This window comes from Gordionus sp. m RMFG-2023, chromosome 3 (assembly GCF_954871325.1).
Source record: "Gordionus sp. m RMFG-2023 chromosome 3, tfGorSpeb1-WG-v2, whole genome shotgun sequence".
NCBI lineage: Eukaryota > Metazoa > Nematomorpha > Gordioida > Chordodea > Parachordodidae > Gordionus > Gordionus sp. m RMFG-2023.
This window is the reverse complement of record NC_088777.1, coordinates 43,922,391-43,935,545: the sequence shown is the minus strand read 5'-3', so window position 1 is coordinate 43,935,545 and position 13,155 is coordinate 43,922,391. Positions and strand designations below refer to the sequence as shown.

Below are 13,155 nucleotides of genomic sequence, written 5' to 3'. Positions count from 1 at the left end.
TATATCATAAACTGAAAAATATTTGCTTTAGTAAAAAAAAAAATTATCATCATTACCTTGGTTATTCAATGTTAAATTTAATGACTTCGCAGTATTATTATGTATTACTACTAGAGCTTATCTTATTAATATATTTGGAATCTATTTTACAAACACCTAACTCAATCCATAAGTTCATAAAATATGGGCGTGATCTTCATGCCTAAATGACTTATTATATTCATCATAAAATATGGGCGTGATCTTCATGCCTAAATGACTTATTATATTCATCATCAGAGGAAAGATTTCCTCAAATTTCGCTCATACCGGACAGCTTTTAATAAAGGTAAGTAGTATTGTAAACTTCCCTTAATAATTAAGTCCTGCTATCGTATAATCTATTCTAATGAAACTTTCTACCGATTATCTACCACCTATCTTTTTCAAAGATTTGGACCTTCCACATGCATTTAATAGTTTTGTAAATTTTCCAATCACACCATAATGAACTGTTTCAACAAGTTTGATATTGCAGGAAGACTATTCTTGTAGCACTAAGAATAAAGTGTGGCAGGCATACCTGATGTACCTAGGTATATGTAATATAAATGTAATTGTAAATTGAATTTAAATTGTATATAATATTAACTTTTCGTTTGTAAATTACATAACCTGAAGGATTGAATTCATTATATATATATACGTGATCTTTTGTATTAAATATACTTTTACTTACTTTACCTATTTTACTTATTTAATAAAACACTTCATTGGCGACGATTTTTAGAGAGATTTATTTGATTTATTAAATTTAAAGTAAAAGACTCAATGGAAGTAGCTCCTATTAAAGTTGAAGATTCAATGGAAGTAGTTCCTATTAAAGTTAAAGACTCAATGGAAGTAGTTCCTATTAAATTCCATATTCAAGAATTCGTCAAAGAAAAAGTAAATATTCAGGACTACTTATTTAACTTGGAGTTAATTTATAAAGTAAGAAATATTATAGATTTAAATACAAAAAAAGACCTGCTTTTAGCCTATATCGGAACAGACAATCTTATCAAAATTAAGAACTTTCACTTTCCAATAAATTTAGAGATGATAAATTATGATACTTTAATAAAAAGCTTAAATTTGGTGTTCAAGGATAGTTCGAGCATTTTCGTAAATAGGAAAAAAATTTTTACGTTAAAAAGATGCAGTGAGACGATTATTGACTTTTCAATTAGGGTTAAAACTGTCTGTTCTCTTTGTAATTTTAAACCGCCTTTTGATGAACTTTTAAGAGATATATTTATCCTAGGAGTAGGCTTACCTGAGTTGGACAAAGAACTTCGGTCAAAGTATATCGAAGGCAATATTACTTTTGAAGAGACCGTGCGTTTAGCGATCGCGCTGTCTTCGTTGGAAAATGAAACCCAGATTGAAGTTAATAAAATAATTAAAAATAAGCCAACACAGGGTTCGAAAAATAATTATTTTAGAAATAATAATTATACAAACGTCAATAGATTCAATAATAATAAACACTTTAGTAACAATTATATTCCTAATAATAATTTTAGACCTAGTATTAAACCTAACTCTATTCAAAAGAAAGTGATATACTTTCGTTGCGGTAAGGCAAACCACATAGCTAAAGATTGTAGAACCCAGGCCATACAAATGATTCTGCCACGGACACCTCGCCTGTCATTTTCAAATAAAGCAACCATCGATGCGAAGATAAATGGGTTGCAGCTAGCTATGGAGTTTGATACCGGCGCCGCGTGTAGTGTGATTGATGAGGTCACCTGGAATCGTATTGGCAGACCACAACTATCACCGGCTTATAAATTAGTGGGTTATAATCATATCCAAATCGAAGTACTAGGTAAATGTACCGTAGAAGTCAAAGTAAAAAATATTTCGAAATTTTTACTTATTTGGGTAGTCAAAGGGGAGAATTCCCTTATTTTTGGGATACCTTTCATCAGAGAATTTGATATAAAACTACCGGAAGAAGTTCGTATTAATAAAATAAATATGAATGTTCCCTCTTTAAATACGATTGCTTCAAAATTCCCTCAAGTTTTTAAAAAAAAATTAGATGAAATCAAACTGCAAAAGGCAGTCATCCGAATAGAACCGAACACGTTACCGATTGCATTACCAGCAAGAAGAGTTTCTTTTCCGTTGCGTCGAACCATTGAAGCTGAGTTGGACAGACTTTTAGACGAAGGCGTTATCGAGAAGGTGGATCCAACAATAACTCCAATCACTTGGGCTACGCCAACGGTTAATATCTTAAAGAAATCCGGTGCCGTACGGATATGCGGAGATTTTCGTTTAACAATCAACAAATATCTAGCGATCGATAACGATTTAATACCAACTTTCGTCGACCTAACAAATAAGATCGCGGGTGGTAAAATATTTTCGACAATAGATTTAAGAGATGCATTTTTACAATTCGGAGTTAGTCCAGAATGTAGGGACCTTTTAGTAATTTCGACACATGTCGGTTATTACCGATACCAAAGAATTCCATTTGGTTTGACTAGCGCTCCGATAATATTCCAACGCTTTATGAAAAACCTATTAAAGGGAATTCCTATGGTTAGTGTATTTTTAGACGACATAATTATTGCAGGTGAGAATAATTCCGATCACATAGTTAATTTGGAAGAAGTATTAAGAAGATTTGAGAAGGCTGGACTGACCACGACGATTGATAAAATTAAAATCGGAGAAAAGTCAGTCACTTATTTAGGTCATGTTATTGACAGTTTCGGAATTCACCCTACAGAAGATAAGATTAGCGCTATAAAAAATTTTAAAACACCTTCCAATGTTTCTTGGAATAGTGAATTATCATGAGGCATTTATTAAAAATTTGCATTCTATTTGTGCGCCTTTACACCGACTAACGAGTAAAAATGTTGGTTGGTTTTGGTCAGCTAAAGAAAATGAAATATTTACTAAAGTTAAAAACATATTGTCAAAAGAAGATAGAATAATTCCTTATTCAGCCGATATCCCTGTCGTGATTTCTTATGACGCTTCCGAAGATGGTCTAGGAGCTGTTATTGCACACCGATTTCTTACTGGCCAGGAGAAACCGATTGCTTACGCATCGAGGACACTTTCGGCAGCTGAAAAGAATTATGCCACAATTGATCGGGAGGCTTCGGCAATCATATTCGCTATCGAGAAATTTCATCAATATATTTTTGGAAGACATTTTATCTTGGTTACTGATCATAAACCATTACAATATATTTTAGGTGATAAAAGAGATCTTAACAAAATAACAAATAACCGTTTAATACGGTGGGCGACGAAACTATTAAATTATGATTATGAGATAATTTATAGACCAGGTAATCAAAATAAATGTGCCGATGCTCTGTCCCGTTTGGGGGTAGAGAAAGCAAAAACCAATGATGTTACAAAAAAAATCGAAGAAGAAATCAGAGGATTAAAAATTAATTTAATAGAAGATTTATCTTTCACTCGCAGTAAAGAAGTGAAACGAGCAATGATATAAACCTAAAAGAGATTATTAAATTAATAAAAAATCATTGGTATATTGATAATATAAATAATTATTCGGAGATTGTAAAAAAATATATTTCGATTTAAAGATAATATTTCGTTCGAAGAAGGATTATTATTTTATAATGATAGAATTATTATTCCATATATTTTAAAAAAGGAGGTTTTATATGTGATTCATCGAGGACATCCTGGGATAGTAGGGATAAAATCATTGTGTAGATATTACGTTTTTTGGACAAATCTCGATACTGATGTTGAAGACTTTGTTAAATGTTGTAAGAGTTGTCAAGAAGGAAGGCCGGGAGCTAAAGAAGTGCCATTATACAATTGGAACATTCCTACCCGACCTTGGGAACGATTACACATTGATTTGACAGGCCCCGTATCTGGAAAGTTTTGGTTAATTTGCGTAGACGCTTTTACCAAATGGGTTGAAGTTGCAATTTTAACACATATTAATTCGGCGAGTGTAATAAATAATCTGCGTAATTATTTCGCTAGATTTGGGTTACCTCGCTACATTGTCTCAGATAACGGTACTCAGTTTACTGGATCTGAATTCAAAACGTTTCTTTTTAAAAACAATATAAAACATTTTAGATCGGCCCCTTATAGCCCCAAATCGAATGGTTTGGCTGAACGATATATACGGACGATAAAGACGCGTTTCTATGCTGGAAGGAGATGTGGAACTCCGGACCAGTTAAATTTAGCGAATATTTAAATTACTCACCGTAATACTCCCAATGCAACTACTGGTAAATCCCCTGCCGAGATGATGTTTGGAAGGTCGCTTAGGACGACATTAGATTAGTGGAAATTATCAACGAGAGAAAGGACGGAAAACGCTCTATGGAAACAAAAGTACTACAAAGATAGAAGTGTTGAACCTCGGGAGTTTGAAGAGCAGCAAAAAGTTTGGATAGCAAACGAAAGGACAGCAGGGTGGCATGAAGGAAAAGTGTTACAACGAAAAGGCGCAATATTGTACGATGTGGAATCAGAGGGGATCGTTAAAAACAAGCATACAGATCAATTGAGGGATGCACATACACAAGAGAAGGAAATACCCGTTACGTTGACCGAAGAAGTGGAAAAGGCAGAACATGAGAATACAACTCTTGAAAAAAGAGTTTCGAAACCCCCACTACGTTATCACGATGAATTCAATTTATAGTGGGGAGAACTGTAATATAAATGTAATTGTAAATTGAATTTAAATTGAATATAATATTAACTTTTCGTTTGTAAATTACATAACATGAAGGATTGAATTCATTATATATATATACGTGATATTTTGTATTAAATATACTTTTACTTACTTTACTTATTTTACTTATTTAATAAAACACTTCAGTATACTAAAATATTCTTTATTTCATTTAAAAATAATCAACAAAAAATTGAAAAAAAATACTACTAACCATCATTTATTTAACTAAATCCTATTAAGTCATTCTCATAAAAATTGTCAAAATCATTAGGTTTCCATATTCATTAAAAGAATGTATCATAGATATAAATATTTGAAGTACAGCCCAACTCTGGTAGCAGGTCACTTAATTATTAAAATTATACGCAAAATAAAATATATTGATTTAACAATTGTAGTCTTTAAAATAATTTTTTTTCTATTCTTTAAAGCGCGTCGAATATTTCTACTTTTTGCACCTCCGGCCAGGCCGGATAATTATTTCGTCTGTCCTGGCCTAAAAAAAATAATTTCCAGCATTACCCGGCCCAGGCCAACCGTGTCGGGGCGGTAATTGCAGATCTCTAATATGAATAGGAATGTGCTACAATAAACTTGGTAGTATTGTCGAATTTATAATTAGTCTTTTAAAAAACGATTAAATATAGAATTTTGCCAAAATAAATATTATTTTTCTCAAAGCAAGATTAGATCAAGGCCAAAAATTTTTGTCATTTATATGCGAAATCTCGAGAATTTGATAATGCTAAATCGAGGTTATCTACAACACACTACATGGATATATATTTATCAGCATCATAGCTTCTAATATACATAGCCTACTCACTCGTTATTGATTCTGGAAAAATTTTGAAGACATGGAGCCTTCTATCTTATTTTTGAATGATCAAGAACAAGCTTGTTTTATAAATTGCCTGTAAAAACTTTGAAAATTATAGTAGCTTTATTGAAATAATATTTTATTTAAAAAATGACTAAAGTGATTTTTAAATATTTTTAGAAAGATTAATAATGTTTTTTTTAATCATTTATAACAACGTATCTGCAAAACTTTTGGGTGACATAAATAGTGCCAATTTTCATTACTAGTAAGTTTTAAATTTAACAAAGTAAAAAGAGTTATCAGGTTTATAAGACTATTTTTGAAAATGTAAATTTTTTCCCATGTGGAACTATTAAGATTGGCAATCTTTATGTCAAACTAATTCCAAAAGTTTTATAATACTTCAATTATCAAATTTTTATCAGTTTTAAAATCATTTGTTTAAAAATTTTAATTTTCTCTCAAGGAGCAAATAAAATTGTTACTTCGACGTAAACTTTTCCAAATGTTTGTTATACTATTCAACTACCCAAACCTTTTATTTAGTTCAAAAAAATTTTTTTTTTATTATAATGACAATCGTTTTATTTAAATTCGACTAATTTTTAATACTTATTTCTGTTTTGCCTAGAGGCTTTTTTAAATAAAAGTTTTAAAAGGGAAAATCGGTATTGGAATATTATCAATATCTAGAAATGATTAGTATTTACACGGACTTCTATTCTCTAGATGCCAAGAGCAGGGTTTCCAAGCATAACACCTATAGCTCCTCGTCCTTTTAGTCTATTAAATTTAGTAAGCCTATCTCCCATACAGTTGCTACTTTCACACCACTAACACAACAAGCACCTCACCTACAATCATACACCAATTTTATAACTACCCAACATCAAACTCCCAAGGACCACGTAATTCTTTCACGGAATTCTTCAATAAAATAATCCATTTAATTGCAAACAATCAGGAAAACCTTACAAATTGGAAAAAATTACTAAGCTCTACCAATCCCATTAAATACAAAAATTAATATATCATATTATCCAAATGCATTAAATATCCTATATCAAACCGTGTATACCAGTCTTACACCTCACACTCACCAAACTATATCCACGTAGGGCCAAAATCGTTTCAAAATAAATAAATAGCCTTAAAATAAACTCAGCCCTTCGTTTTATGACTTCTGAAAACTATTTAGCTAACAACTATGAGTTCATTGTAGCATGCTATTCATAGCATCCATCATTCCTATTTTTTTTGTGCGTCTAATAGTTTTAAATAAAGGATGGAGAAATTCGACTAATCCCAGTAGGCTCTTTCTTCAGAAAAGCTGCTTCAAAAATTGCTTCACATATTAAGGAATCTCTTTCCTCATTTATGTTGTAACATCAATTAGGATTTTGCGTTCCTGGAGCAGAAATTTTTGCTATATCTCGCTCGTACAACTTTTGCAGATAGCATTCCCTATTACGTAGTTTTAAAACTTGATTTCAATAATGCTTTCAATACTGGCCGATATAAACATTGCCTCTAAAATATATATATATGTATATGTGTTTCATATAAAATTAACTAAAGATTAACGCGACCCTCTTCGATAAATTTGTATGATGGTATGGTAGTATGCACAAAGTAAAAATGTGAAATTTTAATTCCCAATTCAGCTTAATTCACGAGATATATAGAAACTCAAAAATTCCAAAATACATATATTAAAATATATAGTCAATTTTTCAAATTTTTAAATAAAAATGAAACTTAAAAAATTTAGACAAATAAAAAAATAAGTGGACAACATGGATGATCTTTGGGTCAGGCCTAATATTTTTATCAGGCTTAAATTTTAAATAAAAAAATTTATTTTAACATTTTTGCAAGAAATAAGTAGCTAATATTTTTTTATTTGTTTGTAGAATAATCATAAACTTAATTTTGTTCAGTGGAATGTAAAACTCTATTGAAAAAAATAATAATTTCTATATAATAAATTAGGTCCGAGGACAAATAATTTTTATTTCGGGTCTTGCTTTTCTGGACAAATAAAAAAAATTGTTTGGGATCGGTCCGGATATATTTTTTTATAAATCCTTCAGGTCGGGTTTGAAAAATTAGGCCCTATGCAGATCATTAATAGACATTGTATCAAATTTGACGCCTAACTTTACCTATTTTATTTTAGAAAGAAAATAATTGTAAAAATATTTATAACTTATTTAGCTAATTATTTATATTACATGAATAGCAATGGATTAATATTATAATAAACATATTAATAATATCATATACTAAATAATCGAATAAATTAGAATAAAATATGATTTTCATTTTTCCTTCGATTGCAATAAATGCATAATATTTTTGTTTTCCGGGAATTTGTTTGCCCGTTAAAAATCTATTTATTGGTTTCCATTCTTTAATATCCAACGTTGCTGACAAATATATAGATTCCCGGCATATTAATTCTCGGATAATTATATAAATTCATAGGTGTTAGTATAGATTTTCATAAGGACGTTGTAGACTTGTCCAGCCGCTAACATCATAGTAATTCCCCCTAAAATATCACAAGGAGTTTTGCCAAGTGTAGTTACAAAAAAATGAAATTCTGCATTGATCTGAAATTATTATAAAGGTTGTAAAGGTTTATAAAGTTTTTTTGTTTTATGTGGGGAGAAGAGATTATTAAGCTCACATTTTTTAAGTGATTCAAATATGTGCTTTTTTAAAATATATTCTTATTTTTTTTTTAATATATTTCATTTTGTATCCTTTATGTAGTATTTTTATAAAACAAGATGTTTAAATTTTTCCTTTTACCATTATGAAGAATTGACACCATCCAGCACTTCGTTTACTAATAAATAGGAATGAGGATGAAGGAAGGGGATGTCACAAAATATGATATGCCCCCTTTTGAAAAATTTAAAAACTATTTAAAATTAGATTGCAAATCTTATGTTGCTGATAAGATACAACATATAGTTTTAATTTAGTTTGAGTTAGCTAAAAGGCATTAATTTTTTGGGGAAGTATTGATTTTTGGAAGGTAGTTTTTGACTTGAATTATATTCTTAAATCCAATAATTGATACGATTATTATTTTTATCGTTAATCTGACAAATGTCAATTAAAGAAAAGAGATCTGTCAATTAACAAATGATAAAAAACTATAAATTATTTCTTTTTGAATTTTTTAAGCTTTTTATTCATTATTTTACCATTTAAATTAATATTTTATAATTTCACAAGAAAAGTATTAATATTTTTCTTATTTGATAATTTTAAAAGATTGGAGGTTAACTGAATTTCAATAATAAATTTTAGTCCCATCCTATATATCAGATAAGAATATATTAAACCATTTAAAATTTTAGCAAAATATTTTAAATATTATTATTAAAAATATGATTTTTAGGTAAACACATTTTTTTAACTATACTCTTTATTTAAAATTTCATATGGTCTATTTATTTTGAAAGAAATATTGAAATGCCTGCATGAAGCTTGCATTGAAATACTGGAAATTGATAATTATTTGGCTACGGTATAACCAAATTAATCCTAGACAAATATGGCAGATAGAAATCCTGAAATCCCTATTTCCCAACCTCATAGGATTTTTCATCCTATGCTTATCATTCTTTTACCATAAAAATAATGGAATAATATTAATTATCTTATAGGAGACTTAATAGAATCAATGAATCTAGAACTGGGTTTGGGGTTTGTTTGGCGCTTACTTTTACTAAAATCAATATAAAAAGAAATATAAACTAATTTTAAAAACTTAGCAATGTATAAGGTTAGGCATGTGTTTAGGCTATCTTATGGTTTTGTAAGTTACTTTCTGAAGCCTATGATGATTTTGACAAAAAATGCGCCTAGCCCTGGTCTCTTCTACACCAAACATATAGCCATCAATCGATAAGTTTTCTAAAGGTAAGCCTAGGGATATCTTTTTATCAATATATTATTTTATAACCAAATAGTGAACTCCCGTTCTAAAAAAATGATTCAGGTTTGGTGAAAAATTACTAAGCAAGGGGTCTAGAAAAGACGTCAATGGAATAAGTGATTAACGGGTCTGTGGGTGAGGAGATATTATTTATATATATATAATTTCTCGATGGAATTCGTTACATTTGCCTTATAATTTAAGTTTCTCTAATTAATCTTTTAATTTGAAAAATTTCGATAACTTTTAAATATTTTACACTTCGTAACTAATTATAAAAAAAATATTTCTAATAGTTGGTTAACAAGCATTTTATAATTGAAAATTTTTTTATTCTATTTTTTCAAATTTCAAATTATTTTTTTCGTCGAAATTATTACATTTTTTATTTTCAAAATTACTTTTGTAATATATTTTTAAAATGAATAAAAATAGTTTATACAATAAATAATGACCTCGTTTAATTCGATTCGAATTAATTTCGCAAAAAACAATCATCTATAATTTATATAAATCCATTTCATAATTGTAGTAAATTATGGTATCTATATTAAATTTAATAACAGAAAAACCTTCAAAGGTATTATACTTCACATAATCCTTATCTTAATAAAATCAATGTTCAATTTATACCTTTTTAACCATATAAATTAAATATAATCTTGTTCTATGATGATTACAGCTCTAATAAGATTACCAATAAGTGAATTAACTCCGCAATCACAGAATATGCAAGTTTTTCTGGATATACTTTATGGCATTTGTGTCAAATTTGTGATTAATAACATTTTTATATATTAAGAGAAATCATTGAATATTATATAACTATATGCATATAAATAATTTATTTATAATATTTATAAAGTACTCATATATAGCTTATCATGGAATCCCCTTGACCACTTATTGACTTTATATTATTTCTTCTCTAAAAATATATTTAAAAAATTTATATATTGTATATTATTATGATGTATTTAACGAAAGAACTATACATAATACTAATAAATTTTCTAATAGTCTTTCCCTTTATATTCCATATTAGTAATTCAAGATTGATATTAGAATTGAAAGGCATGACGGCCTATTTGGTCGAAAAATATGCCAAAGCATGTAAAATTGAGAATAAGCAAACAACAAATGATGTTGCTTTAATTTACGACATTCGTATATTAATATTAGATGAAAATCGGATATATAATAGAAGATCTCCATTTTTTTGGAATGATTTAAACCAGGTTGAATATTTTCAAGACTCCAATCTTTTTTTCAACTGCTACCCTAAATTAAAATCGAATAACAACAATACCGACCTTTTCAATTATTCTATTACGAATATAAATTTATCGTCGCCGATGTCACGAAAACTAAAATATATTCACAACACCATTCAAGAAATTTATTATGTTTCAACAGTTAACGTTTTAAACTTTAGATGGATATTAAGATTTTATTCATACTTGAAGATAATAAATAATAACAATTTGGTAGACGAAAAATGGAAGATTTTTTTTATTTTTATCATTAAGCCTCAGAATAATTCTTTCCAAGAATTTTATCAAGGTAATCTATTAAAATAGCAATTGTGAATAAATGACATTTCTTTAGAAGTATATTGCCTTTTTACTATTCCATTTTCAGAGTAAGATAGGGGGGAGGGTGAGTGAACTCTTTGGATTTGTTCTATTCCATTAAACATTTTTGAAATCCTAAATTATGCATTCTCTTGTATTAATAACTTTATAAAGATTTAGCAAAAAAAAATTATTCTATTTATTTATTCGGAAAAGGATTATTATACAGCATTCAAAATTTTAACCCTCTTTTAGCCTATGCTATGGTGATTCACACGTTTCTGTATGTGTGATATATCGATGTTCATTAATTAATATAATTATGTATAGGTATGAATCCAGAGTTGCTAATAGTGATCAAAGGATCGAAGATCCTGAATTATATTATTATTTATGCAAATTGCCTAGATCGATGTCCTTTTAAAATGAGAATCGCGATGGAAACCATTTGGTTAAGGAACTATTTATATCCATCGATACTTTTAAAAATCACAAATAAATAAAAATTAACATTTCTTAAAATAGATTTATTGTACAAGGGATAAAATATCAATGCAGCAGTAATCTATTCCAAACTGCCTTATATTAATCTGACACAGAATCAGCTTTTAAAAGACAGGCTTATTTTCCATTTGGAAAACAAACTTGATTAACCAATAAAGATTTGAATTCAATGATAATCATAATATCAGCTTGAAAACTTTTTAATGCTAATTCACTCAATAATTTTTTTAATTCAAATGATAAATCAACTTTGCCCAAGCGCTCTTATAGAGTGTCATTTTAGTATGGCACACGTTCCCAATGAAAGTGGTGTTTAAATAATATTCATTTAGAAATAATTTATTTATTTAAAGGTTTAATTTAGAAAATTATAGATAAATATATTATTATTTCAAGTATTTTTATAAAATTATAAAATTGGAATTATATTACAATTGCAATGATGTAGACAAGGGAGATTCTCCAAAATAGTGACTCCAAGAACGGTTAATATGATGTTGAAATATTAAGTCTTTGTTAATAAATTAAATAATACATGCATTTTTTAAATGTAGTAAAAGTTTGAATAAACGTGAACGCTTTCACTAATTTAAACGCTCTCCTTTTTTTTATAAATTATGGTGGAACATAAAGGCATTCAATTTTTACCAATGAGAGACAAAATGAGCCGCTTTTAAAAAAAAATGTACTAATTTCTTCCAGATTAAAGGCTTTGATCCGTTATGGCTATCAAAAAAATAAATAATATTATTTATTATGTTTATACTTTGATATATCGTAACATCAATAGCCCCAAAAATATATTAGATTTTTTTTCTTTTGTTTCTTCTTTGTTCTGAATTTTCATAAAGGTGTATTCTTTTTTTCTGTTATCGCCTGTGCCCATCAGTTTGCATATTTTCCTTATTTTATCTCAAAATTTTTCAATATAAATTAATAGTTTCTTCACATTACTAACATTAGAATCGTTGCAATGCAATAAAGTGGATATTGATCAGAGTCTTATCAATTTTTCGTCGCAGGAGGATGTTATCTGGAACGCCTTTCAATTTAAAAATTTCGCTAAAAATAATCCCCCAGTGACCTACTCGTATTCAAAGGTGTCGATTGGATTGTTACTAATTGGAGCAATCTTAATTATAATTATCCTATATAGATATTTGATTAAAAAGTATATATTAAATTGTATTATTACCAACCCCACTCCTCCCCGGGACCTTCACCAAAAATATTGTTTCAGCAAAATTCCTATTATATAAAATTTATTGTAAACACACTGGGAGGTCCTCTATGCATAGGACTGGATGAATAATTATTCCCACAAATAAATTTAGTTGGAGATCAGTGAATAAAACATGTTATATTATTGTGAGTTCGTAAGATTCGATTTTAATGTTAAAAAAAGATATGGAAGCTATTTCCTTTATTGTTAAGCAATAATTATTAGGTTAATAATAGATACTGCAAAACTACATATATTTCACAACCTAATGCTAATTACTGGCAAAATTTTTTCCAAATGCAAGACCAACTTATTATTTAATATATATCAGGGGCCTGC

At 28.6% G+C, this 13,155-nt stretch overlaps 1 long non-coding RNA gene across 1 annotated transcript; it reads left to right on the top strand.

The window, feature by feature from the left end:
• The first annotated feature begins 6,218 nt into the window (after positions 1 to 6,218).
• Positions 6,219 to 12,713, top strand: LOC135927129 (uncharacterized). Its single transcript, XR_010571955.1, has 3 exons — positions 6,219 to 7,035; positions 7,140 to 7,193; positions 12,558 to 12,713. It is a non-coding gene; the product is annotated as an uncharacterized LOC135927129 (long non-coding RNA).
• Positions 12,714 to 13,155: the final 442 nt, after the last annotated feature.